Raw genomic sequence first — 27628 nt, forward strand, 5'->3', positions numbered from 1 at the left:
CATCTTTGGCATTGTGCTGTGTGTAAAACTGCACAGTTTAGAGTGGCCTTTTATTGCTGGCTGCCTAAAGCACACCTGGGCAATAATCATCCTGTCTATTCAGCATCTTGTAATGCCACATCTGTGAGGTCGATGGACTATCTCGGCAGAGGAGTGCTCACAAATTTATGGTCAAATTAGCTCTTTCTAATGTGTTGAAATTACCCAACACGTAAATTTAAACAATACCTTATGTGTTTTTCTGATGTAGTGTCAAAATGTGGAGCGTCAATTTCAGCGTCTAGCTCTAATCTACTGCATGAAATAATGTGACACTGCCACCTGTAAGAATAGGTGCACACCTTTAAGGGTCTAGCTCACCGAGGGAGACATCGCAGACACTGATCAGCCCCAGCAACTCCAGGAGCCAGGAAACCAAAATATTACTTGCGGACATACAGAGATGGAAAGTTATTATATAATGATTGCCAAGAATCTGTCTGTCTCTCTTGTGTCACTTGAAATGCATCAAAGAGCTCAACATGAATGTAAAAAAAAGAAGTTAAATGTCTGATGTCTTCATGAGGCACAGCATGACCACTGTGTGCCAGATCAAAGCCCCTCGGCAGGCTTCTGGAAAGTGTCCATTAAGAAGCAAAAGGTCCACACTGTGAAGAACTAATTGTTTGAAATGAACCTTTAAAACAATCAGCTGAATTACAGCCGTTACTTTTGTTTTGGTATGTGCTGTTATTGTTTGTGTTCCTTTCACTAATGCATGTGTGAGGTCAGAGCAGAGCATTAGAGTAAATACAATACAATTAAATTTTTCCTCCCAGGGCCTCAATTATGCATACAATTGCAGATTGTTTGTGTATTGCCTGACAGTACAGCTGCTGTAATATGTGCATTTATTGCTTCTGCATAGGATAATTGCTGCGCTCAGGGTTGGTTTTATATGTGCAGCTGTTTTTACTACAAGTCGACATTGCTTGTTATTACAGCATAACGTATGCTTCCATCCTGTCTCTCTGTTTGTGCATCTTGTATACTTACACAAAAAAGTTGTGTATTTCCAAAAAAAGAAATGTACTGTATTTCTCAGAAAATGTTGTATATTTCAGAAAAAAAGCAACTGTATTTGTGAAAAAGTAAGTCATAGATTTCCATAAATATCATATATTTACGAAAAAAGTTGTATATTTCCTCCCAAATCGTCTTATTTCTGAAAAGTCGTATATATCCCCAAAAAGTTGTGTATTTCTAAAAAAGTCATGTTTCCCTCCAAAAGTGGTAGCTCCGAAAAAAGGTATATTTCTGATAAAAAAAGCTGTGCACAGTGTTTCCTCACAAAAAAAGTAATATTTCTGGTCATATTTGATAAGTCGTATATTTCCTAAAAAAGTATTCCCCCCCAGAACTGTGAGGCTGACGCTCTAACCAGTCGGCCACCGTGCCGCTCAAAAAGTCATACATTTTCAAATAAAATATTTTATTTCCCGAGTACCACACGATAATCGCTCAGGAAAGTCTTTGAGACATTCGACAACAGGGTCTTTGTTGACTTTGATGATAAGGGGATCAAATGCTTAAATTTATCTCGATTATGTGTGTACGCTGCTTTACCTTGTACAATCGGGAATTGGGGGGAAGAATAAAAATGCTCAAATCAGTCCTGATTATTGGTATGTGTGTACCCTGCTTTAGTTCTGTATCAGAAGTACGTTATGTGTCACAAAATTCCCAGTACTGGTGTGACAACAGATACAGTATTTTTTAAATCCAAACTACTAGTAAACCCATGGATTTTATCACAGTTTCGCAGCCTTCTCTGCCATGCCTTCCTGCACTCCTCGAAGGATTCTTCCGAGATCCTCCGAAACTCCGTCGTCATGGCCATGTTGATGTCATCCAGGTCTTCAAAATGGGCCCTCTTGGTGACACAGCACCAGGTTGGGTGAGTGGGTGGGTCGCCCGAGCGTGGCGATGTTCTTGTCGGCCAGGAAGTGTCAGATGCACAGGGCATTGTGAGCACATGCATTATCATGTCGATAAAAGCTGAAATGTGGATGTCTTGTCTCAAATGTATCTCTTGATGTCAAACTCAAAATATTTCAGTCTACAGAATCATATATATGAATGGAGCAGGAGACTCTAAATTGCCCGTAGGTGTGAATATGAGTGCGAATGGTTGTGTGTTTGTATGTGCCCTGCGATTGGCTGGTAACCAGTTCAGGGTGTACCCCGCCTCCTGCCCGATGATAGCTGGGATAAGCTCCAGCACGCCCGCGACCCTAGTAAGGAGAAGCGGCTCAGAAAATGGATGGATGGATGGATGGATGGATGAATGGAGCAGGAAAGGAGTTGAGCATACAGTGTAAAGGTCGGCAAATGCTGCAAAATCATACACAAACGCAGACCTGAAAGTGATTCTCTTAGCAACATATCGTGGCTACAATCTGCATTGTTTACAGGCATGTTTGTGCCTGTAAATCTCCAGCTTTTCGTTGTTTTAGACACACCCGGGTCACCATGTATGTTCAGGTGAAAAAGCAGGCATCCTCTAATCAGGGCATCAAAGTCAAAGCACACTGAAGCATTTAACAGAAGGCAGACACCATACTCACCATGCTTTGAGATCGACTATAAGATATGTTGTTGGTGTTGTTGCCTTAATGTTATTTTATTTGTACCGAGCTCTGGGTGATTAGCGTGCTGCGAGAGAGCCACCGTAAAAGCTCACCCACCGCAACAAATTAATCCAGAGAGCTGAGCGCCCACGGGGGGGGGGGGGGGGGGCTTTCGTCGGAGGAAATGAAAGCGAACGCTTGCAACTGAATCACGATCTGGTCACAGGCTTTTTAACAGGAGGCTGGACACGTGCAATAACTAAATTACGCATAGCATACTCAGACGGGAAGTGCTACGGCGGCAAAACAGCCTGAAAGCACGAGATAATGAAACTCGGACCATGTGCATATGAAAAATAATAAATAAATAAATACAGTGGAACATCTGAAGTTGAACATGAAGTTTATATAGGTGACACAATTTGGTAAAATATTCATGGGTTTACTCTGTTGTCGTTACCGACGGCAGTGGTGGTGAGGCTGGGGACGCTGGTGCTGGGATCGGACCATGTCAGTGCTGCTGTCATCAGGAGACAATTACTGTTGTCGACATGGCTGTCTTTGTGCCCATTGTTCTCTCGTCTCTCCCCCAGTCATCCATCCATCCATTTTCTGAGCCGCTTCTCCTCACTAGGGTCGCGGGCGTGCTGGAGCCTATCCCAGCTGTCATCGGGCAGGAGGCGGGGTACACCCTGAACTGGTTGCCAGCCAATCGCAGGGCACATAGAAACTAACAACCATTCACACTCACAGTCATGCCTACGGGCAATTTAGAGTCTCCAATTTATGCATGTTTTTGGGATGTGGGAGGAAACCGGAGTGCCCGGAGAAAACCCACGCAGGCACGGGGAGAACATGCAAACTCCACACAGGCGGGGGCGGGGATTGAACCCCGCACCTCAGAACTGTGAGGCTGACGCTCTAACCAGTCGGCCACCGTGCCGCCCTCCCCCAGTCACTCTACCCCTTTATCCTGTTTTCTCTCGCTTACTTACCCTCTGTCTTTTCATCTCAACCCAACTTACTGAGGCAGAGAGTCGCCCTCCATCGGCTGGGCTCTTAGAGGGAGTTTTTCCTTGCCTCCGTTGCTAAGTGCTTGCTTGTTCATGTGGAGTTCACTTGGTTTTCTTATACACATATTGTCACTGTGAGGCAGAAACCTCGTATGTCCAAATATGGTTACATTTATATTTTTCTCACACATGGATAGTATTGGTCTGTCCCCATGTTGTCTGTTATTTTTACACATTACTAACCAATTTAAAGTGTTGAAAATAGCTTGACAACATATCTTTTAACGTTCTTTAACTCATTCATTTCTGCCTATAACACTGCTTAGTCAGTTTATTTATAGCTATTCTCTCATAGCTGAGTTTTTTTTTTTTTTGAAGATTTAATTTTAGTCGTTTTCTTTAGTGAAGTATAGGAAAAGGTTTTTGGCTGGTTGGGACGTCGGCGTGACAAGTAGTATTGATATTGGTTGTCACTATCCTCCATGACGGACTTGATAATTTAAAACTGAATTTGTTGTTAAAAATATATAGAACAACAATGAAATGCAGCGGCAATTGTGTACAGTATTACGTAATAATGTAATGAGGTAAAAACCATAACTTTGATGTGGCCCGTGATGAAAATGCATTACTCCATTGCGGTAATGAAATCCAAAACAAGACCCGCCCAAGAAAAACAAAACAAAACTCAATTTAACATAGATTAATGAATAACAGGGTATGCATGTGGGTTGTCAAGTAATTACAGTACATCTCATCTGACGTTGTGCTAAACTACAGCGAGAGCAGTCTGAAGTGTGACGTGAGCTAATGTGTAGAGGAGCCCAATTGGCCATGTTGGGAGTCATCCATGTCTGCGAGCTCCACAAACAGCTTGACTTCATTAATCGGATCTGTTTTGCTGTTTTATTCCCCCCACCTCCCCCTCCCGCACCCCCGCCACCACCGCCAGGCATTGATGATGTGCCGCCGCTGAGCAAACATCTCCAAAGGGGCTCCGGCACAAGGCGAGCGTCTCCTGCCGCGAGTCCCTCCGGAGCTTCCTTTTGGGGTGCAAAAAAAAAAAAAAAAGGTCCTGGAGCGTACTGGCTGTCACATGCCCATTTGATTCAGCAGCTTAACCTTGCCACTGCAGGCTGACATCACAGCACGCGGCCGTCGCACTCTTTGTGTATAACCCCAATTCCAATAAATTTGGGACCTTGTGTTAAACATAAATAAAAACAGAATACAATGATTTGCAAATCATGTTCAACCTATATTTAATTGAACACACTACAAAGACAAGATAGTTAATGTTCAAAATGATAAACTTTATTGTTTATAGCAAATAATCATTAACTTAGAACTTTATGGCTGCAACACATTCCAAAAAAGCTGGGACAGTGTCATGTTTACCACTGATTTACATCATCTTTTCTTTTAACAACATTTAATAAACGTTTGGGAACTGAGGACACTAATTATTGAAGCTTTGTAGGTGGAATTCTTACCCATTCTTGCTTGATGTACAGCTTCAGCTGTTCAACAGTCTGGGGTCTCCGTTGTCTTATTTTACGCTTCATAATGCGCCACACATTTTCAATGGAATATAGGTCTGGACTGCAGGCAGGCCAGTCGAGTACCTGCACTCTTCTACTACGAAGCCACGCTGTTGTAACGTGCAGAATGTTATTTGGCACTGTCTTGCTGAAATAAGCAAGGTCGTCCATGAAAAAGACGTTGCTTGGATGGCAACATATGTTTCTCCAAAACCTGTATGTACCTTTCAGCATTAATGGTGCCTTCACAGATGTGTAAGTTACCCATGCCATTGGCACTAACACAGCACAACTTCCGGTTGGTTCTTTTCCTTTTTGGCCCGGAGGACACGACGTCCACAATTTCCAAAAACAATTTGAAATGTGGACTCGTAGGACCACAGAACACTTTTCCACTTTGCATCAGTCCATCTTAGATGAGCTCGGGCCCAGAGAAGCTGGCGGCGTTTCTGGGTGTTGTTGATAAATGGCTTTTGCTTGGCATAGTAGAGTTTCAAGTTGCACTTACAGATGTAGCGCCGAACTGTATTTACTGACATTGGTTTTCTGAAGTGTTCCTGAGCCCATGTGGTGATATCTTTTACACATTGATGTCGGTTTTTGATGCAGTGCCGCCTGAGGGATCAAAGGTCACGGGCATTCAATGTTGGTTTTCGGCCTTGCCGCTTACATGCAGTGATTTCTCCAGATTCTCTTAACCTTTTGATGATGATATGGACCGTAGATGATGAAATCCCTAAATTCCTTGCAATTGTACATTGAGGAACATTGTCCTGAAACCATTCGACTATTTTCTCACGCACACTCTCGCCCCATCTTTGCTTGTGAATGACTGAGCAATTCAGGGAAGCTCCTTTTATACCCAATCATGGCACCCACCTGTTCCCAATTAGCTTGTTCACCTGTGGGATGTTCCGAACAGGTGTTTGATGAGCATTCCTCAACTTTCTCAGTTTTTTTTGCCACCTGTCCCAGCTTTTTTGGAACGTGTTCCAGCCATAAAATTCTAAGTTAATGATTATTTGCTAAAAACAATAAAGTTTATCAGTTTGAACATTAAATATCTTGTCTTTGTAGTGTATTCAATTAAATATAGGTTGAACATGATTTGCAAATCATTGTATTCTGTTTTTATTTATGTTTAACACAACGTCCCAACTTCATTGGAATTGGGGTTGTACATTTGATTATGGCAGAGGGAGGATTTGAAAAAGACTGGATATATTTTGTGATGTACTTTCAAGTGTACCACAACAATGACTATCCTTGAGTCCTTCATTTGTTCTTGGCTACAGTAAATAGAGACTAGCATACAGTGGGCACAGAAAGTATTCAGACCCCCTTAAATGTTTCACTCTTTGTTATATTGCAGCCATTTGCTCAAATCATTTAAGTTTATTTTTTTCACATTAATGTACACACAGCACCCCATATTGACAGAAAAAAATGGAATTGTTGAAATTTTTGCAGATTTATTAAAAAAAACAAAACTGAAATATCACACAGCCATAAGTATTCAGACCCTTTGCTGTGACACTCATATATTTAACTCGGGTGCTGTCCATTTCTTTTTATTTTCTTTTATTTTTTTTGTCCTGTTCGGCTGTTAGGTCAAGCAGAATGGAGGATCGATATCCCTTTTATGCCAGAACAGTTTTGTGTCACAGTGGAGTTTTTAAGCTTCCGCTGTGGTTTCTTAGTATTATAATTGAAGTTTATTGAGAATCAGAGTCGAACAGAATAAAGTTTCTATAGGGGAGAGAGAAACAAAGACAAAAGACAAAGCACTAATCGTAAACAGGATGAGAAAAGTAAGTCATTACATTATGTACAACAATGAAACATTAAATATGAGTGTTGCATGGGGCTGTAGTGCTACACCCTGTGAGGGAAGGACAGGACAAGCTAGAACAGGACAAGGACAGGAGAAGAAGCATGCAGAACAACCCGGCTGTGCAACTGAAGTGTGGTGGGATTGACTATGTAAATTATAAAAGTTTATAGGACGAGAGTATGAGTGAGGGGATACACAACCAATTTGCTTATTCATGAGTTATTTGTCACAATAACTGAGTGGCCCCACACCCAGTGAAAGAATCCCAGGGGTGTGTGCCTGCGGAACCATGCAAGTGTATTGACACCATTTTACATGCACAAAGACTGACAGAAGTGTCCTGTAATTGCTGTGCCCGCACCGCGGAGGCTGAGGACCTCACCCAATCAATCGAGGGGTGGGATCGGGCCCAGGGGGGCTGCCGCTTGAATTTTGAATGGCTGTATTTAATGACTTTTCTTTATTGCGCTGAAGTTGGTTCGCAAGGAATTTTCCTTATTTATTACTGTTCTCAAAATTAGTGTATCTTAACTGTTGTTGTAGAAAATCTGTGAATTGATGTTTTGCCTTTTGAAGTTGGTTTCTAAGCATATCTGTCTGTTTAATATTTTTCCTCAATTTCATTTTCCAATTTTTGTTCTTTACATTGACGATTGTGTATAGCTTGTTAAATATTGTAGCCTGTATAATTAGCCTTCTGGATCTGCTACTGTACTATTTATTGTAAAAAGTAGTCTTTTATGGACTAGTATTGAGACTCTTCTTTGTCTACAGTTATAAAAGGGCAAGATAACCTGAGTGAAATTAGAGTCAATGAGCCATTTTTCTTCTGACACAGTAAAATGCGTTTCTTGTAATAGGAGAAGGTCCGTTTTAAATTTTGTGGTATAATCCAAAATCGTAATTATTTTGTCAGGGATCGAATGCCATTGACATTCCATGACACAGAAGTTACATATAATGTGACATATAATAGGTACGTGTATCATAATTTTAAATAGATTTGGTATTATGCATTCTTTGTTGTTGTTTTTTGGGAGATTTTTTGGTGTTGTGTTGACAAACGTTATTTAGAGAGGGTGATAGAGATGCTATATTTAAGTACTGCAAAGCCAGGGTACATAGAAGGGTAACGAACAAACAGTGAACATAGAAAACAAACAGTGACAAGGGGATAATATGGTGTGTGGTGGTTGTTTGTAGTGCGCAAGAAGAGTTTTGAGCGACTTGTGTATTTAGTGTGTGTGGAAACAAGTTGAACAGGAAAGCAGACAGCTAGGAGTGAAGATTCATGCTCGTGGCATGGGTGATTCGGTTTATTTTTTTGTTTGTCTAAGCAAATGGTGTATCACAACTTTTTGTGTTGTTGTATCTTGAAAAAAATCATAGGTTGGGTCACTCATATCTCAAGGCACCATTTTATTATTATAACAATTTTCCAATTCATGTTAAGAAGGAATTAAGTGAAAATGAATACATGTACAACTGGTGAGTGAAGAGTGACGGTAGCTTGCAATTTCAGTACAGATTGTCTGTCAACATTAAATGATGTGGCAGGCAATTTGGCCCCCAGGCAGGCGATTTGGCCCCCAGACCTTGAGTTTGACACACGTTCCTTAGACGGTGAAGGTTCGTAACTGAAGATGACTTCAGTAAATCAGCTGTTGGGGAGAAGATTAAGACGGTGGTGAACCATGGTTGGGGGATGCTGGATTTACGGCGTAACACAGAGACAACATAAGTCACACGTGTGTGTGCGTGTGTGCGTGCGTGCGTGCGTGAATGTGTGCGCACGCGTGTACGTGTGTGTGTGTTGTTGCCACAATGGACTTTAAAAAAAAAAATAAAAAATAGATGGAAACTTCTTGAGCGAAAACGACGGCGGGCTTTTCTCTAAAATCGTCGACATAAAACTTTCACTGTTGCCTCGAGGCCTGGTATCACAATATCAGCAACTTAACGTCTCTAACTGTGCTTGGCAAGGGTTGAGAGATGATAGTTTGACTCCAACTTCTATCTCATCACACACACTGATTACCCTCCTTGCAGTGAGCGCCATCTAATTAGCATCTGTGGTAATTAGCCGAGACGTTAAAAGCCTTATAATCAACTTTTCTCATTCACTCATTGGACTCCCTGGGGCTGTCAGGTCTGTCGGCGCGCACTTCCTTCTCCTCACCAGGCAAACATGCATTATACATGCTGTGTTACACGGCATACTTTTGTCGAATGCTGACACTCAGTCGATTCCAAATTGACTCGGCACATCCGAAGTAATCCGAGCTCTTGAGGAGGATCTTGCCATGAGCATGTAGCATCGGCCACCGCCTTACCTCGTATAAAGGACTTTGCATAAAAAATTAATTTCGGCACCTGCCTTGGTTCTAAGGGGACAGTTCGGTTCACATTCAGTACAGTAGGCGAACAAAATACAAAACTTAAAAATATTTTTTAGGTTGCATTAGTACTCATACTCTGTATCTCAGTAGAAGTACAATTGAACCCACCGTATTTTTCGGACTATAAGGCGCACCGGATTATAAGGCGCATTAAGCGAAACAAAACAGTGATAAGTCACTTATACACACACCATAATATTATGTTGAAGCACAGTAAGTATTACTCCGCGAGGCTCCTCACTACGGTAGCCGTAATGCTCCGACAATCCGGCTTTGTAGCTTACCAAAGTCATACTAAAACATTTTGACAGATTTTTGAGCGCCGTGTACCACATAAAATCAGTTCGAGGTCAGTAAACACAACCAGAATTCATACATAAGGCACACCAGATTATAAGGCGCACTGTCGATTTTTGAGAAAATTTAAGGATTTTAAGTGTGCCTTATAGTCTGAAAAATACAGTAATTATTCCATACCAGAAAGTTGGACTAAAAGTGGAAGTCGAAGTGTTCAATCTCATCGAATGGCAATGACCTATGGGGTCCCTCAAGGGTCAGTTCTTGGACCCCTCCTGTTCAGCCTGTATATGCTACACTTGGGTCAAATTCTTCAGAACTTTAATTTTGACTATCATCGCTAGGCAGATGACACACAGTTATATCTAGCAGTGTCTCCAGATGACTACAGTTCAATTGAGGTGTTGTGTCACTGTCTAAAACAGATAAATAACTGGATGAACCATAATTTTCTTCAATTAAACCACAACAAAACTGAGAATTGTTTTTGGAAATAAAGAAAAGTGGATTGCTGTTAGTGAATACCTGGAGTCACTCTCTTTAAAAACCAAAGACCAAGTCCAAAACCTTGGTGTTCTGATTCTGACCTGACTTTCAACAGTCATATCAAATCAATTACTAAAACTGCCTTCTACCATCTGAAGAACATATCCAGACTGAAGGCTTGCATGTGTCAAGCAGACCAGGAGAAGCTCTTCCATGCTTTTATCTCAAGTAGACTTGACTATTGTAATGGTCTTCTGATTGGGCTCCCCAAAAAGAGCATTAAACAACTACAGCTCATTCAGAATGCTGCAGCTCGGGTTCTGACCAGAACAAAGAGGTCAGAGCATATTACTCCAATTCTAAAGTCTTTACACTGGCTTCCAGTCAGCTTTAGAATAGATTTTAAAGTTCTGCTACTGGTCTATAAACCACTAAACGGTTTATGTACTGAAACATGAAAGAGATGCTAATGGAATATAAACTCAGGAGGGCTCTGAGATCGACAGACTCAGGTCAAATAGTGGAGCACAGAGTCCCAAGCAAACATGGTGTAGCAGCATTTAGCTATTATGCTGCACACAAATGGAATAAGTTGCCAACAGAAGTGACGTCAGCGCAAGTGTGCAGGTTTTTAAGTCCAGGTTGAAAACTTAATTTTTCTCTTGATTTTTAGAGCATTTCCACTTTTAAATGATATTTATTGCACTGTACGCTGTTTTAATTGCACTTTTATTTTTTCCTCTTTGTTTTAAATGTTTTTACGCTGGTTTTTTTCTTTGTTTTTAAATGCTTTTAATCATGTCAACCACATTGCGTATGAAAAGCGCAATATAAATAAATTTGCTTTGCTAAAACCAAATCGTATGAAAACCAAAGCAATATTTCCTATTGGAAATAATGTACAGTAAATCCAATTAATCCATCCCAGACACCCCACAAAAATAAAACCAATATTATAACAGTTTCAACATACTTTTTGGCATCATGGTGGTTTATTTAGCTCTAAAACCGTTTTGTGCTTGTTTATTGAGTGCAAATGCTAAATAAGCCTCAATTTGGCCAAAGAAAGTTTCGTGAAACTGTGTGATTATACTGTATGCTTTTATTTTGAAGGTCTGACTTTGGACAGGGTATCCTGCCGATGTTGCCTAACATTTCAACATTTAAACCGTTTTTAAGCAACTTATGACATGCTTTGGAGGAACACGGATCGATTCCGGGAAATGATTGATCGAGTCATGCAATTGTTTTGTACTAACACTGAGTGGATGAACGAAAACCGGGACAAAAATTTGATGAGAAAATGTGTCAAAAAACAAAAGCCAAGACATACGAAATCTGAGGTTCTACTGTACAGTGAATCCCCATTTATTGCGGGGGATGCTTTCCGGACTCACCGGCGATGAGTGGAAATAATTTTAAAAAAAGTTACCACTTTCACTCTTTTCAAACACATTTTAACTCATTAACTCACACTTCAACTTATTAAAACACACATTTTAAAATATGGAGCATAAATTATCACTCTGGCTCTCACCCTTCCCCAAATAAGAGCTGTTTGTCACTCCCAGTTGAATGTTACTTTAAAACTGAAATATAAAATAGAAAAGAGTATTAAACATTGTATAATTTTAACATCAAAATGTTCAACCAAATATACCAATATAGTTTTGTCTCACGAAAGTCTGCTATCTTAATGCTAATTTATAATGCAAAATACCACTGGCTAACGCAAATTAGCATATATATTATGGTAAGTCTAAATTTTGAAACACATGGAACAGAAACAAAAGGAAATCAAGCAAGACTCTGGTAAAAGCACTGATTCAACTCCTTTAAGTGAAATTAAAACATCCAACTTCCATTTTAGACATTAGGAGCGCTCAAACATTTCCGAGCGGCCGTGACTCACCTGCGAGAGCGAGGGAGTTAGTCTGCCAAATTACACTTACTGCAGCTGAACAAATTTGCTGCTTTCGTTCTGTTAATTTCTGCTCAGTCTGTTCCATCTCCCAAAGCATTGACTCAAAAACAGAAACGACGACAACATATTCAGACAAACAAGTTCAAGTTTGGTCAGTCTTGCATTCCAGGGGAGTGACTTAGATTAGAGTTTATTAATTTATTATTATTATTATTTTTTTTTTACTATTATTCCTGCTGCCTTAAACAGAAACAGCTCTAGGTGAAGCATACAAACATCGAGTCAAATGATCTTAGCTGCTATTTACACATGCGAGGCTTCAGGTTTTCCTCACCGTGAAACAAATGAGGCGGTGCATGGATTCTATTCAGGCAATTACTTAACAGTCGGTGGGCGTAGGTGAGAAGTTGCTAACCTTCTTTTAGGACGCTGCCAAACTGTGTGTATGAGTGTGTGTGTGTGTGTGTGTGTGTGTGTGTGTATTGGCATGTATTCATCCTCCACTAATCATCATCACAACACACAACACCTACTCGCTCTCCATGCTGTGGAGAATCACACATTTCACACAAGCTGCTGTCACACACGCTAAACAGGGAATAAAAGCGCACGTGTGATGTTGCTGTGCCGGTGGTCAAGAGTGGGTGTATGTGAAAAAGTATTTCAAGGAGACAAATTATCTCAAAAAAGTGAGCACGTTTGTTTTACACCTAATGGGAAAACCCTATAGAAATGACTGCTACAATATAAAGTAGTCAGTGTACAGATTGTATTACAGTGTAACTTTACTGTATAGTCAAAATAACTTAATTAACACAGTTGTTAATGTTTAGACTGGTGGCAACAAAAGTGAGTACACCCCTATGTGTCACTATATACAGTGGACCCTCGCTATTTCCGGGTCGGGGGGACCATTGATAATTGACACCCATTATAATTGCGTTGAAATAAGTTTCTTTTGTTTTTTAAACCCAAAGATTATTGAATCAGTGGGGATAAACCACTAATGTGCGTTTTTGGGTTTGGTTCACCCCCCCAAAAAAGAAGAAGAAAAGTGAATAGGTGAATCCACAGCTGATGAAGTATTTAGGGATCCACTGTATTATGCATTTCTTTTCACAATTTAAAACATGTTTTGATAACATGACTCTGACATGTTACATGTGCCGTACAGATCAATAATTGTAATATACTTCTCAACCTCTTTTTTGGCTAAAATTAGCCTGTTTTGACGTGGGGCTTGTCTCATTTAGAAGAAATATAGATGGTTTTGATTCTGATTCTGATTCTGAAGAGCTACGACCACCTCTACTGGTATTTGTGAAGGCACTGGGCACAGCTAGGGAGGCAAGCCCCTATATAGACAGTAAACAAATTGGAGTGTATTTTCTGCTTCGCTTTTGGGTTTTCGCCTTATAGTGCTTCAGTGTATCCCATGTAGTTGAAAATATAAATATCTGAGGTCATTGGTGGAGAAACCCAGTGTGGGAGCAGTTTTACTTCTAATAGTCACGCTGTTAGATCATAAGCCAGATCGCTCACAGACCCATTTTGGAAAAAAGGGAGCTCAAACTCACTTTTTTACACTTTTGTGTCATTTGCTTGTCTCTTGAAAAGGGAGGATCTTCACCCAGCCTAATTTCCGAGTCATAGGCGGACACATTTTTTCAGAACGGCTCCCTTACAGACACATTTTGGGAAATAGGGAGCTCACAAAGAATTAAAATTTTGGGGATTAAAGTAATTAGGCACTTTCACATAAAATGTTCCCTAAAATGTCAGAAGACAGAACCCCAATTCAAACCTCCTTTAGCAATGACTCACTTTTAACTGCTTTCGCACAACTTTACAAAAGATGTGAAAAGTGTTGAAACAGACGCTGCAGCCGGTGTGAACGAAAGCCTCGTTAGCTGAGATTAATTTCCTCCCCTCAGTCTGCCGAGTGACTGCTGGTGAATCTTACAATGCGCAGGCCACTTCAGGAGAAACGTATCAAGAATTAATGACATGCTGCTCATAACTGCATTCATTCCATTCACTCTATCTGTCCTCTCGTTCAACCGACCTCAAATTGATTTGTCGGCGGGCACGTACATGTGCATGCGAGGCACAGGAGGGGCAAGAGGCCGTTGCCTGGTTACCCACGGAGCTTGTCTCTTATTTAGGAAATAAATTGACGGCGAGCTCGAACAACATAGAAACACTGTATGGCGATCGATTCATTAAAGCACAAGCTCACTCCCTCGTTCACACACACACAAACACACACACCTATACACACACTCACTCACTCACTCACTCACTCATACATACATGTACACACTGACACATACATGTGCACACACCAACACAGCAGAGTCAAGCAGCCAGTTTAGCACGAGGTGACGATGACGACCCTCCATCACTGCCACAGATGCACCGCAGCTGAAGACGCACACTAAAACGCCCATTTTCAAATGATGTCCTGTCTGTGTGAATGTATGGCCCCTTAATGGAGGTGATTACCTCCTGCGTCTTCGTCTCTATTTGTCCCTTTTCAGCGCCATGCTCTCTTTGGCACAAAATAGCGGTGCTGAAGTGTTGACAGGGAGAATGGCGACCTTGAGAAGTTATTGAGGGGGCGAGATGAAGGATGGAGGAAAAGACGAGGAAGTGTGATTGTTTGACGGCGTATCGAGTGGTGTTTACACACTCATTCAAAAATAAAACAGCGCACACATCAAAGAGAATGTGCATCAGTGTCAAATGTATCACAACTGCTCCTGTGTTATTCACCAAGAGAAAATATGAGAAATGTTGTAAAAATATATAAGACACGGAATTGAAATGACATCTACAATATGTATACTAAATATGAAACAATTTTTCACATTTGCCAAATTTTTTCCATTACAACATTCACAAACTAATGCAGACATTTTGACCTGTCACTGATGCTGTAGTGGTACACACACCTGACTTTGGTGCGGGCAGCATGGGTTCGGTTCCCACTCAGTGATGGTGTGAATGTGTGTGCGAATAGTTGTCTGTGTCTATATGTGCCCTGTGACTGACTAACGACCACTTCAGGGTGTAGTCTGCCTTTCGCCCAAAGTCAGCTGGGATAGGCTCCAGCACCCCGCAACCCGAGCCAGGATAAGCGGTGTTGAAAACGGATGGATGGCATTTTGACCTCCTCCATCAACATTTCTCAACTGATTCAAACCATTCCAACTTCCAACAGTTCTGCTCATTCAGGAACTATTCATCACATGCCCAAATTACCCAATATTTCACAGGAAAATTCCCAAACTCTGTTTTACACATCAACCTCCTCCTTCCACATTTCTTGATTTGAACCTTTCCAATTTCCAGCCTCACATTCCACATTTCAACAATTCAATTAATTCCAGATTTAGGCATCATCTCTTCTGCATTCACACGCACCCACACACACACACACACATAATTCCAGAAAAATATTTTAAAGGAATCACTTTTTTTTACTTTTACCAATGTTTTCATTTTATTCACAATAAAAAAATAACCAATTATTTTTTAAAACTATGTTTAATTTTTCAATTTTGCTAACATTTTTATTTCAGTATTTAGAATAAAAAAATAACCATTTATTTAATTTAAAAATGTAATATACACTGAACCTCCGTTTATCGCAGTTCACTATTTACAAATTCACATATTCAGTTTTTTTTTCCCCCAGTGTAATTGGTGTCAAAAAAGTACATTGAAGATATTCATTTCAACTAAGAGATAATCTTTATATGTGGGGAGGAGTCAAGTTTAGCCTGGTATGTAGTGGAACTTGCAGAGAGTCTTCACTGCATGTACAACCCCAATTCCAATGAAGTTGGGAAGTGGTGTCAAACAAATAAAAATAGAATACAATGATTTTCAAATGATGTTCAACCTATATTTAATTGAATACACTACAAAGACAAGATATTTAATATTCAAACTGATAAACTTGATTGTTTTTAGCCAATAATCATTAACTTAGAATTTTATGGCTGCAACATGTTCCAAAAATGTTGGGACAGGGTCATGTTTACCACTGTGTTACATAACCTTTTCTTTTAACAACATTCAATAAACGTTTGGGAACTGAGAACTATATTTGTTCAAGCTTTGTAGGTGAAATTATTTCCCATTCTTGCTTGATGTACAGCTTCAGCTGTTCAACAGTCCAGGGTCTCCGTTGTCGTATTTTACGCTTCATAATGCGCCACACATTTTCAATGGGAGACAGGTCTGGACTGCAGGCAGGCCAGTCTAGTACCCGCACTCTTTTACTACGAAGCAACGCTGTTGTAACACGTGCAGAATGTGGTTTGGCATTGTCTTGCTGAAATAAGCGGGGGAGTCCATGAAAAAGACGTTGCTTGGATGGCAACATTTGTTTCTCCAAAACTTGTATGTACCTTTCAGCATTAATGGTTCCTTCACAGATGTGTAAGTTACCCATGCCATTGGCACTAATACAGGCCCATACCGTCACAGGTGCTGGCTTTTGAACTTTGCGTCCATAACAGTCCTGATGGTTCTTTTCCTCTTTGGCCCGGAGGAAACGACGGCCACAATTTCAAAAAACAATTTGAAATGTGGATTCGTCGGACCACAGAACACTTTTCCACTTTGCATCAGTCCATCTTAGATGAACTCGGGCCCAGAGAAGCCGGCGGAGTTTCTGGGTGTTGTTGATACATGGCTTTTGCTTTGCATAGTAGAGTTTCAAGTTGCACTTACGAATGTAGCGCCGAACTGTATTTACTGACATTGATTTTCTGAAGTGTTCCTGAGCCCATGTGGGGATATCCTTTACACATTGATGTCGGTTTTTGATGCAGTGCCGTCTGAGGGATCGAGGATCACAGGCATTCAATGTTGGTTTTTGGCCTTGCCGTTTACATGCAGTGATTTCTCCAGGTTCTCTCTTTTGTTGAAATCCCTAAATTCCTTGCAATTGTACGTTGAGGAAATTTTTTTTTCCCAGCGTTTGTTTTGTTTAGATTTTTTTGTCTTCCATCGTTGTCGTTGGCTTTTATATTAATGAGGCATGGGAATGAGGGAAGCGTTGTCCTCACTTTGCTGCCACATTGTGTTCGCCCCACTTAACATCACCTCATCCAAACTGCCCTTAAACGAGAGCTAAGGAACATGGTCTAATACCATGTTTTTGTTCCTAATATATTTCATCCAGACTTCAATAAAAAACCATAAACTCATCATCAGCGCTGCTGCAAAGCTTAAATTTTGTTCTTTATATGGAAAAGATTGCGATATCTGGGGCTTATTATATGGCAGCTGTGAAAGTGACATTAGCGCATTTGAGTGTGTGCAGGGGTGCGAGAATACCACTTTGTTGCTATCTCTCATTCTCTAAATGGAGTGAATTATGGCTGTCAACACAAGCATTACCGCCCACATCTCAAAACACATGCACACACAAACTTGCAGGCTTTCATGTTATTTCCAGATAGAAGTGAAAAAGTTTGAAGTAAAAAAAGAAAAAAAAATAGCTTTTGTCATATTTGATAAAACTGTCATTTTGCTTTGAAGAAGTACTGTACATTAATACAATATGTGGAAAAAAAATCATCCCTCTCTGGCACCTAATTAGATTTTTAAGAAACCACCAAGCCTAAGGAAAACGAACCAATCAGAGGAAGAAGGTGTGACTAACGAGGTTTCAATCATTTCACATGCATTTGCGGGCACACTCGTAGTGGGCACACCCTTGTTAATTTGTTACCACAGAAACCCACCTTCTTTATAATGGAGTGTTACTACAACTCTAAATGTATTCACTTTGGCGTTTTATTTTTTGGGAATGTACTATCAATGGATCACACACATGGCAAGACATACGTAAAACATTTCCAGTGGCAAGGTCAGGTGGCAGTATCAGTTTGCGCTTCCAACAGCTTCCAAGCAACTGAGACGCCATCTGACGGAAAAATAAGCTTTTTTTTTTGTTAAATGTGTGATAACGTGGGCTGAATTTCATTGTGTCCACCATACAATGACAATAAAGGCTTTCTATTCTTTTTACGGTCAAGCTTTGTGTACAGCACTTTGTTACATCTGCAGTGTGTTTTAAGTGAAAGTTGAGTGTTTCAAAGATGAAGACATGTCAGACTCAATAAATTAGAATATGGTAGAAAAGTTCATTTATTTGAGTAGTCATACATTATATAGATTCAATAAACACTTGGGGAGGGCAAATTCCTGCCTAGGTTCTACATTAAAAGTCATTTCTATTATTTCTAGATTTTATTTTCTGCTTTTTGAATTCAACTACCTAACTAGATTAAGTTTTTGACACTAATTAATGAGATGTACCCGGACAGTGAAACTGCTACTGTCTCAATAAATCAGTTATGGATCCTTTGAGCGCTTCATTGTCCCTTGAAAAACTGTAGCAATTCTAAAGCCCATAACGTCATTCACGGTCACGTTTGGCAATTCCAGCTGGCGGCAAGTGACCTTTGACGAATTTGTCGTTGTTGTCAGTATGTGTGCACCTGCCGACCTCTTTTGTTGCTCCTTCACTCTGTTTCTGTTAGTTTGTCTTATGCCCATTTGTTAGCAAACAAGAGATGGACTTTTTATTTCAAACCATTTAACTCATATACTGCTGACAGTTATAACAAATAGGACAAAAAAATAGTATTTTGTCACTATTTCCCACTGCATTTGATTTCCTTTTTTTTGTTAAAAAGGTATACATTATCAATGAAATGCAGGTCAATTTGTGTATAAGTAATACACTGGACCCCACATATTCTCTGTCCGGCCTTTTTTGGAACCTGTCCTCTGTAATTTGCTGAAAAAAAAAAATATATATCAAAACTATTCGCTGTTTTGCGCTTAGGCCAAAGCAATAAAAGTAGTGTTTTGGCACCTTCTTGTGGCATCTATAGGCCTTCATAAAACTGTTACTTGTGGAACTTAGCTATTTTCAGCACGGTTAGGTCCCTGACAATAATGTGATGAGGTGATTATACAGTTATAGTATATGTATTATAATGAAAATAAAATATGTAATGGCCCACTAAGTCTTTGACACCCTTGATGTAAAACAAATGTCTTTTTGCTTTTCCTGTGTCTTTTTTGCCACTGTGAGGCTATCACAGAAGTGTGCAAGTGATGGCAGACGGGAGTAAAAGTGTGATGATGGCCATACATGTTGCAGGCATATTTATCATTGGGAAATTTTCAGAATGTGTTTCCTAAATTCAGCCCCTCAAGCTAGTTTCACTTAGCAATAGGAAATTTGGTAGATTTGTCTATCATGAGTAGACTTACACAAAAGCTTCAGGAATGCATGCTGTGAAACAAACAGGAAGTCTGCCATTTTGGTTCAAAGGGGCCGTTTTTAGGCTCATTTTGTTCTTTTCCCAGGTGTCCTTCGAAGACAGACTTATGGAGTTCAGTACCAGTGACGGCAAAATGGGCGAAAAGTGTTACGGAACCAGAAATGAAAAGAATAGTGGCGTCCTGGCTGCTTTGAAAAACTCACGCCAATTCACCTGGTGGGCTCAACCTGGTGGGCTGAACACACAAGGAAGTAAGCCTGACAAATCATGAGAACACACACACACACACACACACACACACACACATACATGGTCACCCGCAGTCCCTCACATGTCTCGCCCACAGCCCTTCTGGGCTTGTCTCCATGGTAACCACAGCAGGGATAGTGTCCTTGGCAGCGACGAAGGGATGGAGAGGAGGAGAGGAGAGCGCACAAGCGAGCGAGAGCGAGAAAGAGAGAGGTGAGCTGGTGACACTTGTTGAACGGTTAAAAGGATACCTTGACATTCACATTTTTTAATCTCACTTGCATTGAAGCGTTTCTCTGGCTCTGTCGGGAATTACTCCCTGAACACTATATAGTGGCCCATCTAGTGAGTTCACCATTTTGTAGTGTTGTTCCAATGTGGAGTGAGTGATTCTCAACCACTCGAAGTGCTGAGAGAGATATTCAGCCATGGAAATTATCCAATTTGACCTAGTGAGTCCAAAATTGATTGAACTTAATACAAATAATTTGTTCATCTATCTATGCCAGCGGCGTATCGTGACTGGCAGAACAATGAAATGTTCTTCCACAAGATGGCAGAAGGTACAGTGTGTATCGACCTTTTGCCATTCATACAACGGAATAAGAACTTTTGAGTTCAACTAAACAGGTCCAGATTTTCCACTGAGAAAGGCCTGGTACGCGCATAAGAATTTTTCAAATCTTAAAAGATTAATTTTTTGTCTTTGACAGATACCAAACATAAAGCTAAACAATCAGGCATTTAACAGTTTTGGTAGTATTGTGTGTGGCGTGCTCAGATAATCTCACCACAGAACACCACACGCATAAAAATTCAGTTCTGCTGTCGATCTCGAAATCTCGCATGATCACACGTGATCTCACAAAACTGAAGAACAAGAAACACTTTCGGATATGTGCCGATGTTTCCTGAATGTTCCCAAAGGTTGGTAGAGCCGGGAACTTTGTAAAATGGCGTTGTCCTAAAAAAAAAAAAAAAAAAAAACTTGCTTTGGAAAATACTTCTTGCCATCTGGGGAACCCACTTTTATACAAAAAAACAACAACCTGGGTTAAGACATGCTTGTTTTTATTTTCAGTCTTTTCCTTTTGTTGAGTCACCGCGGTTCTTGAATGGCTGGTTTCGGTTCCAAGTCACAATTCATCACGTCGTGAAACTGGAGAAGTCAGCGTTCCCCACACACATTAAGAACCTTTGGTCGTAAATATTGAACACGTTCCTTATTTAAGATTGTCGGCCAAGACCTGTTTCAATCCCTAAAATCGGGATGAATCCACTCTTAACACACATCAGACCTAAGGACAATCTTGTTGAATAATCTTAGAAGACTTAAGATCGTCTGGGGGTTGACGTGATTGGTCTGGAAGGAGCAGAATGGGGACAAAAGCAGGCCGATTGTCTTTATGTGTGTAAGAGGCTTAAGTTAATTTGTGAGTGAATTGAAATTAGGTTATCATTATTTCAGTACTTGTACATTTTGTGCCATTTTTGTTTAGTGGAGTACAATTTACGGTCAATTTATCACTTTGTCTTTGGAGCAAAAATTCAAAATACAACCAAAAATTCGAAATACAAGTGGTGTATGAGCAGTGAACTCAACTCATACCAGTTTGGCAACTAGTGAACATTTCCTCTGCTTCAATCTGTTTAATGTCTCTCCCAGTTGAAGTTCACTCTCAACCGAAACATAAAACAAACAGAATTACACGTTATGTATCCTTCCGCTATCTTAATGCTAACACACAAAGTAAAACACCATAGACGTGCTAACGTATAGCGTTGTTAGTCATGGTATTATAACCTTATTAGCAATGGATTTTTTTTAATACAAACAGTGTATCAATACAGGTAGACAGCCAATATAACAATACAGGCATATATTCTTGATCCTCTGCAAAAACAATTAATATTACTGTAGTTTACAGTCATTAACAGTAGTTGTGAGTCTTCGTTTGTCTTCATGACTGTGTTATACTGCCTCCTGGTGGCCTTGTCACGCACACTAGAAGGAGCCGCAATAAATTAAATCAAGATGCCCAAACTTTTTTTTTTTTTTACATTCTATTTGTTTTATATTTTGTTTTTTACATTCTATTTGTTTTATAAAGTAAATATTATAGAATGGTAGTTCCGTTTTTACAAAATACAAAACTTTTTTTTTTTGGGGGGGGGGGGGCTGAAACGGATTTATGGCTTTTCCATTCATTTCATCCATCCATCCACCCATCCATTTTCTGAGCCGCTTCTCCTCACTAGGGTCGCGGGCGTGCTGGAGCCAATCCCAGCTGTCATCGGGCAGGAGGCGGGGTACACCCTGAACTGGTTGCCAGCCAATCGCAGGGCACGTAGAAACAAACAACCATTCACACTCACAGTCATGCCTACGGGCAGTATCCAATAAATGCAAGTTTTTGGGATGTGGGAGGAAACCGGAGTGCCCGGAGAAAACCCACGCAGGCACGGGGAGAACATGCAAACTCCACACAGGCGGGACCGGGGATTGAACCCGGGTCCTCAGAACTGTGAGGCTGAAGCTCTAACCAGTCATCTACCGTGCCGCCTCCATTCATTTCAATGTGGTAAAATGATTTGAGTTACTTGTGTGGTCCAAAATTAAACTGGAGTAGGGATCGATTGAATGATTCCGAACGCAGGCCCTCTCTCTCTTTCCCTCTGTCCCGGTTTCCTTTCGTCGTCGCTTGAGATGTTTTCCTCTTCAGGGGACACCTTGACATTTTCACTTCCATTCAGCCGGTTTTGATTTAACGAGGCGTTTTTGTTGGGGGCGACATGCTAAAAAAAGGCTGATGTTTGACGTCTATACCTCAACCGGGGAGCTCATGTTTTCATCGTGGTTATACAATACCAACGGCAGCGGGGTGTAGCCATTAGAAACTGTGTTCAAGTTTTACAGCCATTCTGGATAAACTGTTTTTATAACAGTCAGGGTTGGGAGAGTCATCTGAAAAATACATTCTGATACAGTGATTAGTTACCTGTTGATAATGTAGTTAGTAACATCATCCAAGTACCATCATATCAAAGTAATGTAACTGAATCTATTTTTAATTTTTTAATTTTTTGGTGTCCAGACATTAAATTTGGGGAGCCAATTTATTTGAAATGTTCAACATTTATGCTGAATTTTTCCATACTCAAAAACATAGCAAATTTTGCAGCAATGTCTGAATGATTTGAAAATTCTGCCCTGCAATTGGCTGGCAACCAGTTCAGGGTGTGCCCCACCACCTGCCCGAAGATAGCTGGGATAGGCTCCAGCACTCCCGTGACCCTTGTGAGGATAAGGATGGATGGATGGATTTGAAAATTCAGCCCCAGACGCCAGTTTCTCTTAGCAATATGACATTTAGTAGGCATGTCTATCATGAGAAAACTCCCAAAAAGTCTCAAGGACCCATGCCGTGATGGAAACAAGAAGTCTGCCAATTTGATTTAAAGTGGTAGTTTTAGAGTCATTTTGGCCCGCCGAGACTTTGTCAGATTACTAATGAATTTGAAATATGTTTTCTTGACAAATGGAGGACACTACATAGCAAATATTTTTTTATAGTATTATATTAACTTGTTCAATATTTTCCGACCATTTTCCAACCATTTTCTTGTTCGATAATGCTCTAATTGTAATGACATTATTGACTCATATGCAGAATGTGGGCACAGTTTCCATAAAGTTGTACAATTAGCTTCTCTGGGCCTCAATGTATTGACATGAATTGCGCTAAAAGCTCATTTTGCTTGTTATTGACACGCTTTGACAGCCCCCGTCAGTCGATGTGTACAATTTAAATCCATTCGAGTGAACGCCATTCAGACATTAACAGCCAAAAATCATTACTCGTCACGGCAAAAGTCAAAGACACTCTTCATCCATTGTTGGCAGGCAGCCTTTCAAGTGCATTAAAAAAAAAAAAAAAATTTTATCAAATATTAAAATTGAAAAAAGCCATTCAAGTGTCAATCATATGAGACACTGCATTTGGTACACTTGCACAGTCCAATACGAGCCATATGAAACAATTCTTCCTTTTTTTAGAGAAAATAATGAGGAGCGCATGGAGACAAAAGCCTCGGTAGGTCAAAGGATGTCAGACCTCTCCCTTCATCATCATCTTTTACAGCCACATGACTGATAGCAGTCAATCTACTCCTCTGCGACACATCCTAGGAAATCAGATTTTGTGTGTGTGTGTGTGCGCGCGCGTGTGCGTGCGTGTGTGTGGGTCAGACAGATTGGACGAGACAGCGAGACAAAGGCACAATGAGAATTCTCCCCCAGGTGGAGAAACTACCTGTCTTGATAGCAGATGCGCCAGATCACATCGAGAGGCCCTTATGGCGGGCACACCTTTCAGCGGGGGCACAATAGGTCGTACAAACACACACACACGCACACACACAGACATACACACACACACACACACACACACTGGCAATACATCCTTCATTCTGCTGATGTCGGGGGCGAGGCGTACCCGGGGAGGGGACAAAAAAGACAATAAACAAGGAGAGCAAAAACAGCATAAAGGTGAGAGCAAATTGAGGGGAATGATAAGGATGGCATGTTATATTTGCCTGTGAATGAAACAGGCATCAGTAAATTAAAGCTATGGGCGGAGGCTCATTATACTGCAAAGCCGAGTCCTTTTGTGCGATGTTATCCAATGGTAATAGAACAGGTTCTATTAACATGTATTGTGAAGCAGGTCACCATATAAGGTAAAACAAAGCTGAAAGGCAACAATGTATCATAAAGAATAAACATACTGTATGTACTGTATTTAATAATTCTCACAATAATCCCAATAACATAATAAGAATAATAACCATATATTACATATAAAATACATAATAACAAAATCCCCGAATTGTCAGCTGTACAATGTTGTGTGTTTAAAGCAACCCCATACATTTGCCTCAAGGCCGCTAGCTTAATGCTAACACATAATAGCAAACGACCCGCATCGGTGTTGCGGTGCTCTAAATTTTTCAGAAATGGATGCGTGAACACAGATGTAAATTCTTTACATTCTATTTAATGAAGTCATAATGGATGTTTTTATAAAGTAAAAATATAGATGGTTATTCTTATGAAAAACACATTGAAAAAAGATGTGGTGTTTTTTTTTTTTGCAAGGCAAGAATGGATTAATGGCAGTCTCATTTCATTCATCACAAATTACACTTAACAGTCACTATATTAAGTACAACCGCATAGTCTGAGATCGAATAAAAAATGTTCTTAGTATTTTGAACCAGATTTTAAGGCTTGCGCAGGTATAGCTAATTTTGTGACCTGTGGTCGTATTTTAAAGTGGTGCAGGAGTGTGTCCTGTTGCAGCCGTTTCTAATGTTTCATTAGATTCATTTGGCTACACGAGGTGGGCACCTTTCTGCAGGCACTTCGTCACAGCGCCCCCTACCAGCCGGCTGCATTAGGCTCGTCGTACCTCACGTCTCAGAGGGCTCGTCTGTAGCCACGGTAACTAAACGCTGCACACCTTGGAGTTAATTTCCCCCCTCCCCGTCTAAGTGTATAAAAGCGGCAACCTCCTGACCAGTCGATTCTGTCGGAGAGCCGCATCGAGCACACAGCGAGCGAGGGGGGTCTCTCGGGAAGGCCAGCCGGGCTTTTACAGACACATTTGTAAGCAACATCTTCATGCAGCACGTGTGGATGTTGCCGTTTCTTTTTTTTTTTTTTTTTTACTTTCATTTAAGATGAATGCAAAGACGGGCCCGTGTTGACTTTTGCAATTTTGTATTTTTTCATGTTACATTTTTTGTTGTTGCTTCGGAGCAGTGAAAAGTTCATGCCCCTCACGCTGTCCAGCTGCCTTGTGTCAACCATCGAGACCTTCAAGTTCCTGGGAATTACAGTCTCTCAGGAAGTGGCCGATCAACATCAACTCCGTCCTCAAAAAGGCCCAGCAGAGGATGTACTTCCTGCGGCTTCTGAGGAAGCACAGTCCTGTGGCAGTTCTACACAGCGGTGATCGAATCAGTCCTGTGTTCTTCCATCACCATCACAGTCTGGTTTGGTGTTGCTACAAAAAAGGAAAAACTACGACTGCAACGGACAATCAAAACTGCCGAAAAGATTGTCGGTACCCCCCTACCCACTCTTGACGACTTGCACCCTGCCAGAATTAAGACAAGAGCGTGCAAAATCCTCTTGGACCCTCCACATCCTGGTCACCAGCTCTTCCAGCTCCTTCCCTCAGGTAGGCGCTACCGATCAATGCAAACTAGAACTAGCAGACATTCCAACAGCTTCTTCCCTCTTGCCATCAACTTCTTAAACAGCTAACTTACAATTCCATTGCAACATGCTGCCATTTTTTTTGTCTTGAGTTTGTTTTCACATTTCTGTCGGGCCAATTATACATTACTCGTGGACTCACTGTAGTTGTCTCGCCACGCTGCACTATTTGCATATCTGTTGTTGACCAATACTGGCCACTCATGCCAGAGTAGCATCGGCACCACTTGCACACTGAGTGTGGAGTATCTGCAACATTTGCACAATCAACATTGTCCCAGATTATTGCGCTACTAGTCACTTTAAACTGCATACACTCCTTGAAGTCTTGGCACCCTTTGCACAATGGTCATTGCATCGGACTATTGCTATATTAGTCATTCAAACTGCTCTAAGTGCTAGAGGACTTGCATCTTTTTGCACAATTGTCAAAAAAAAACAAAAAAATCTGTACCGGTGACTGTTTTTCTCAATGTCTTTATGCCTCAAAAGTGTTCTGTCAATTGACTGCCTGTTGTCGTACTCGAGCGGCTCTAACTGCCGGAGACAAATTCCTTGTGTGTTTTTTGGACATACTTGGCAAACAAAGTTGATTCTGTTTCTGATTCTGATTTTTGTTGTAATGAATTGGAAAATCAGGTGAATTTTCATTCATATTCAGTAACTTTAAAAACTGTACTGGGCGTTGCCATATTGATGGAACACGTGTGGTGTGCACGTGCCGTTTTTTCCTTGTTATTCGTGTGGTCACTCATTTAAATATTATGTCTCCTACTTTCAATGCTATTAAAGATGCTTCACATTTCTTCAGTGCATAAATGTTTTCATACATGAGCTTTCAGAGCTCGTTGCCACACCGTCACCATGCATCTTCGTCTCACGAGACAAATGGCTACGGGCGTTTAGCGCATGTAGCATCACGACGTGTGATGGTGATTACAACAAGCGCAAGCTCTTTGCGCTGACAAATATTTGTCCATGAGCGCATTAATATTAATTTGGATAAATGCTCTTTGACACGGCCTCTTCCTCTTTTTAAATTGCATGGCAGCAGGTTACAGGAGTGTCTTTTCGTTAATGGAGCTTCAAAGTACTTGGATCGTCAGGCCCGCGCTCATTTATTAACATTAGCCGCCTTCCGAGTCGGCAATAAATTCAGTCGCCTTCCTTGTGGTTGTGCACCATACACACTTTGCACATACGCTATTAACAATCTCCCCTTTTTCCCCCCAAATCTCCTGTGTGAAATTACACCCACAACTCTCACCGGTCACAACATTAGGTACACCTGCATAATTTCATGAAGTTGGATTATAAAGCAAAACTGTTTTTACATTGTCTGAGTTTAGGAACACTGTTCATTGTTATCATTCCAACAAATCTATTGCCTTTTGGTATGACTCAAGGGCCCAAAAAATCACCAATGTGTTTCTTGAAAAACAACCCAAATTCAAATTCAAATCCCAAAACTGAGAACTGTTAGGCAGAAGTGCTAACCACTAGTCCACCATTCTACCCGGTTTAACTACAGCGATGTTTTAAATCTACAAAAAAAAAAAAAGCAATCAGAGAAAGCTGTCTGTGTTAAAAGAGTATACAATCCAAGAAGCCAGGACACCTGAACGCTTTATCGGAACAGCGGAGGGACAAGAAAGTGTCTCCCGGGGTCGTCGTTTG

General features: G+C 40.7%; 1 protein-coding gene across 5 annotated transcripts in view; it reads left to right on the forward strand.

Annotated features, from left to right (window-relative positions):
• LOC133478218 (uncharacterized) overlaps positions 1 to 27628 on the forward strand; it is a 110990-nt gene that overhangs the window by 32836 nt on the left and 50526 nt on the right. For 2 of the 5 annotated variants that reach the window (XM_061774009.1, XM_061774012.1), the window contains exons 4-6: positions 19518 to 19670; positions 19766 to 19881; positions 25493 to 25913. The exons of 1 other annotated variant lie outside the window; for it this stretch is intronic. The gene's annotated coding sequence lies outside the window, so the exon portion shown is untranslated. Of the gene's footprint in view, positions 1 to 250; positions 1022 to 19517; positions 19671 to 19765; positions 19882 to 25492; positions 25914 to 27628 lie in introns of those variants that run through there. 2 more of the 5 variants (XM_061774010.1, XM_061774013.1) reach the window with 2 other exon arrangements.

The sequence above is a fragment of the Phyllopteryx taeniolatus genome, chromosome 5 (assembly GCF_024500385.1).
Source record: "Phyllopteryx taeniolatus isolate TA_2022b chromosome 5, UOR_Ptae_1.2, whole genome shotgun sequence".
NCBI classification, from domain to species: Eukaryota; Metazoa; Chordata; class Actinopteri; order Syngnathiformes; family Syngnathidae; genus Phyllopteryx; species Phyllopteryx taeniolatus.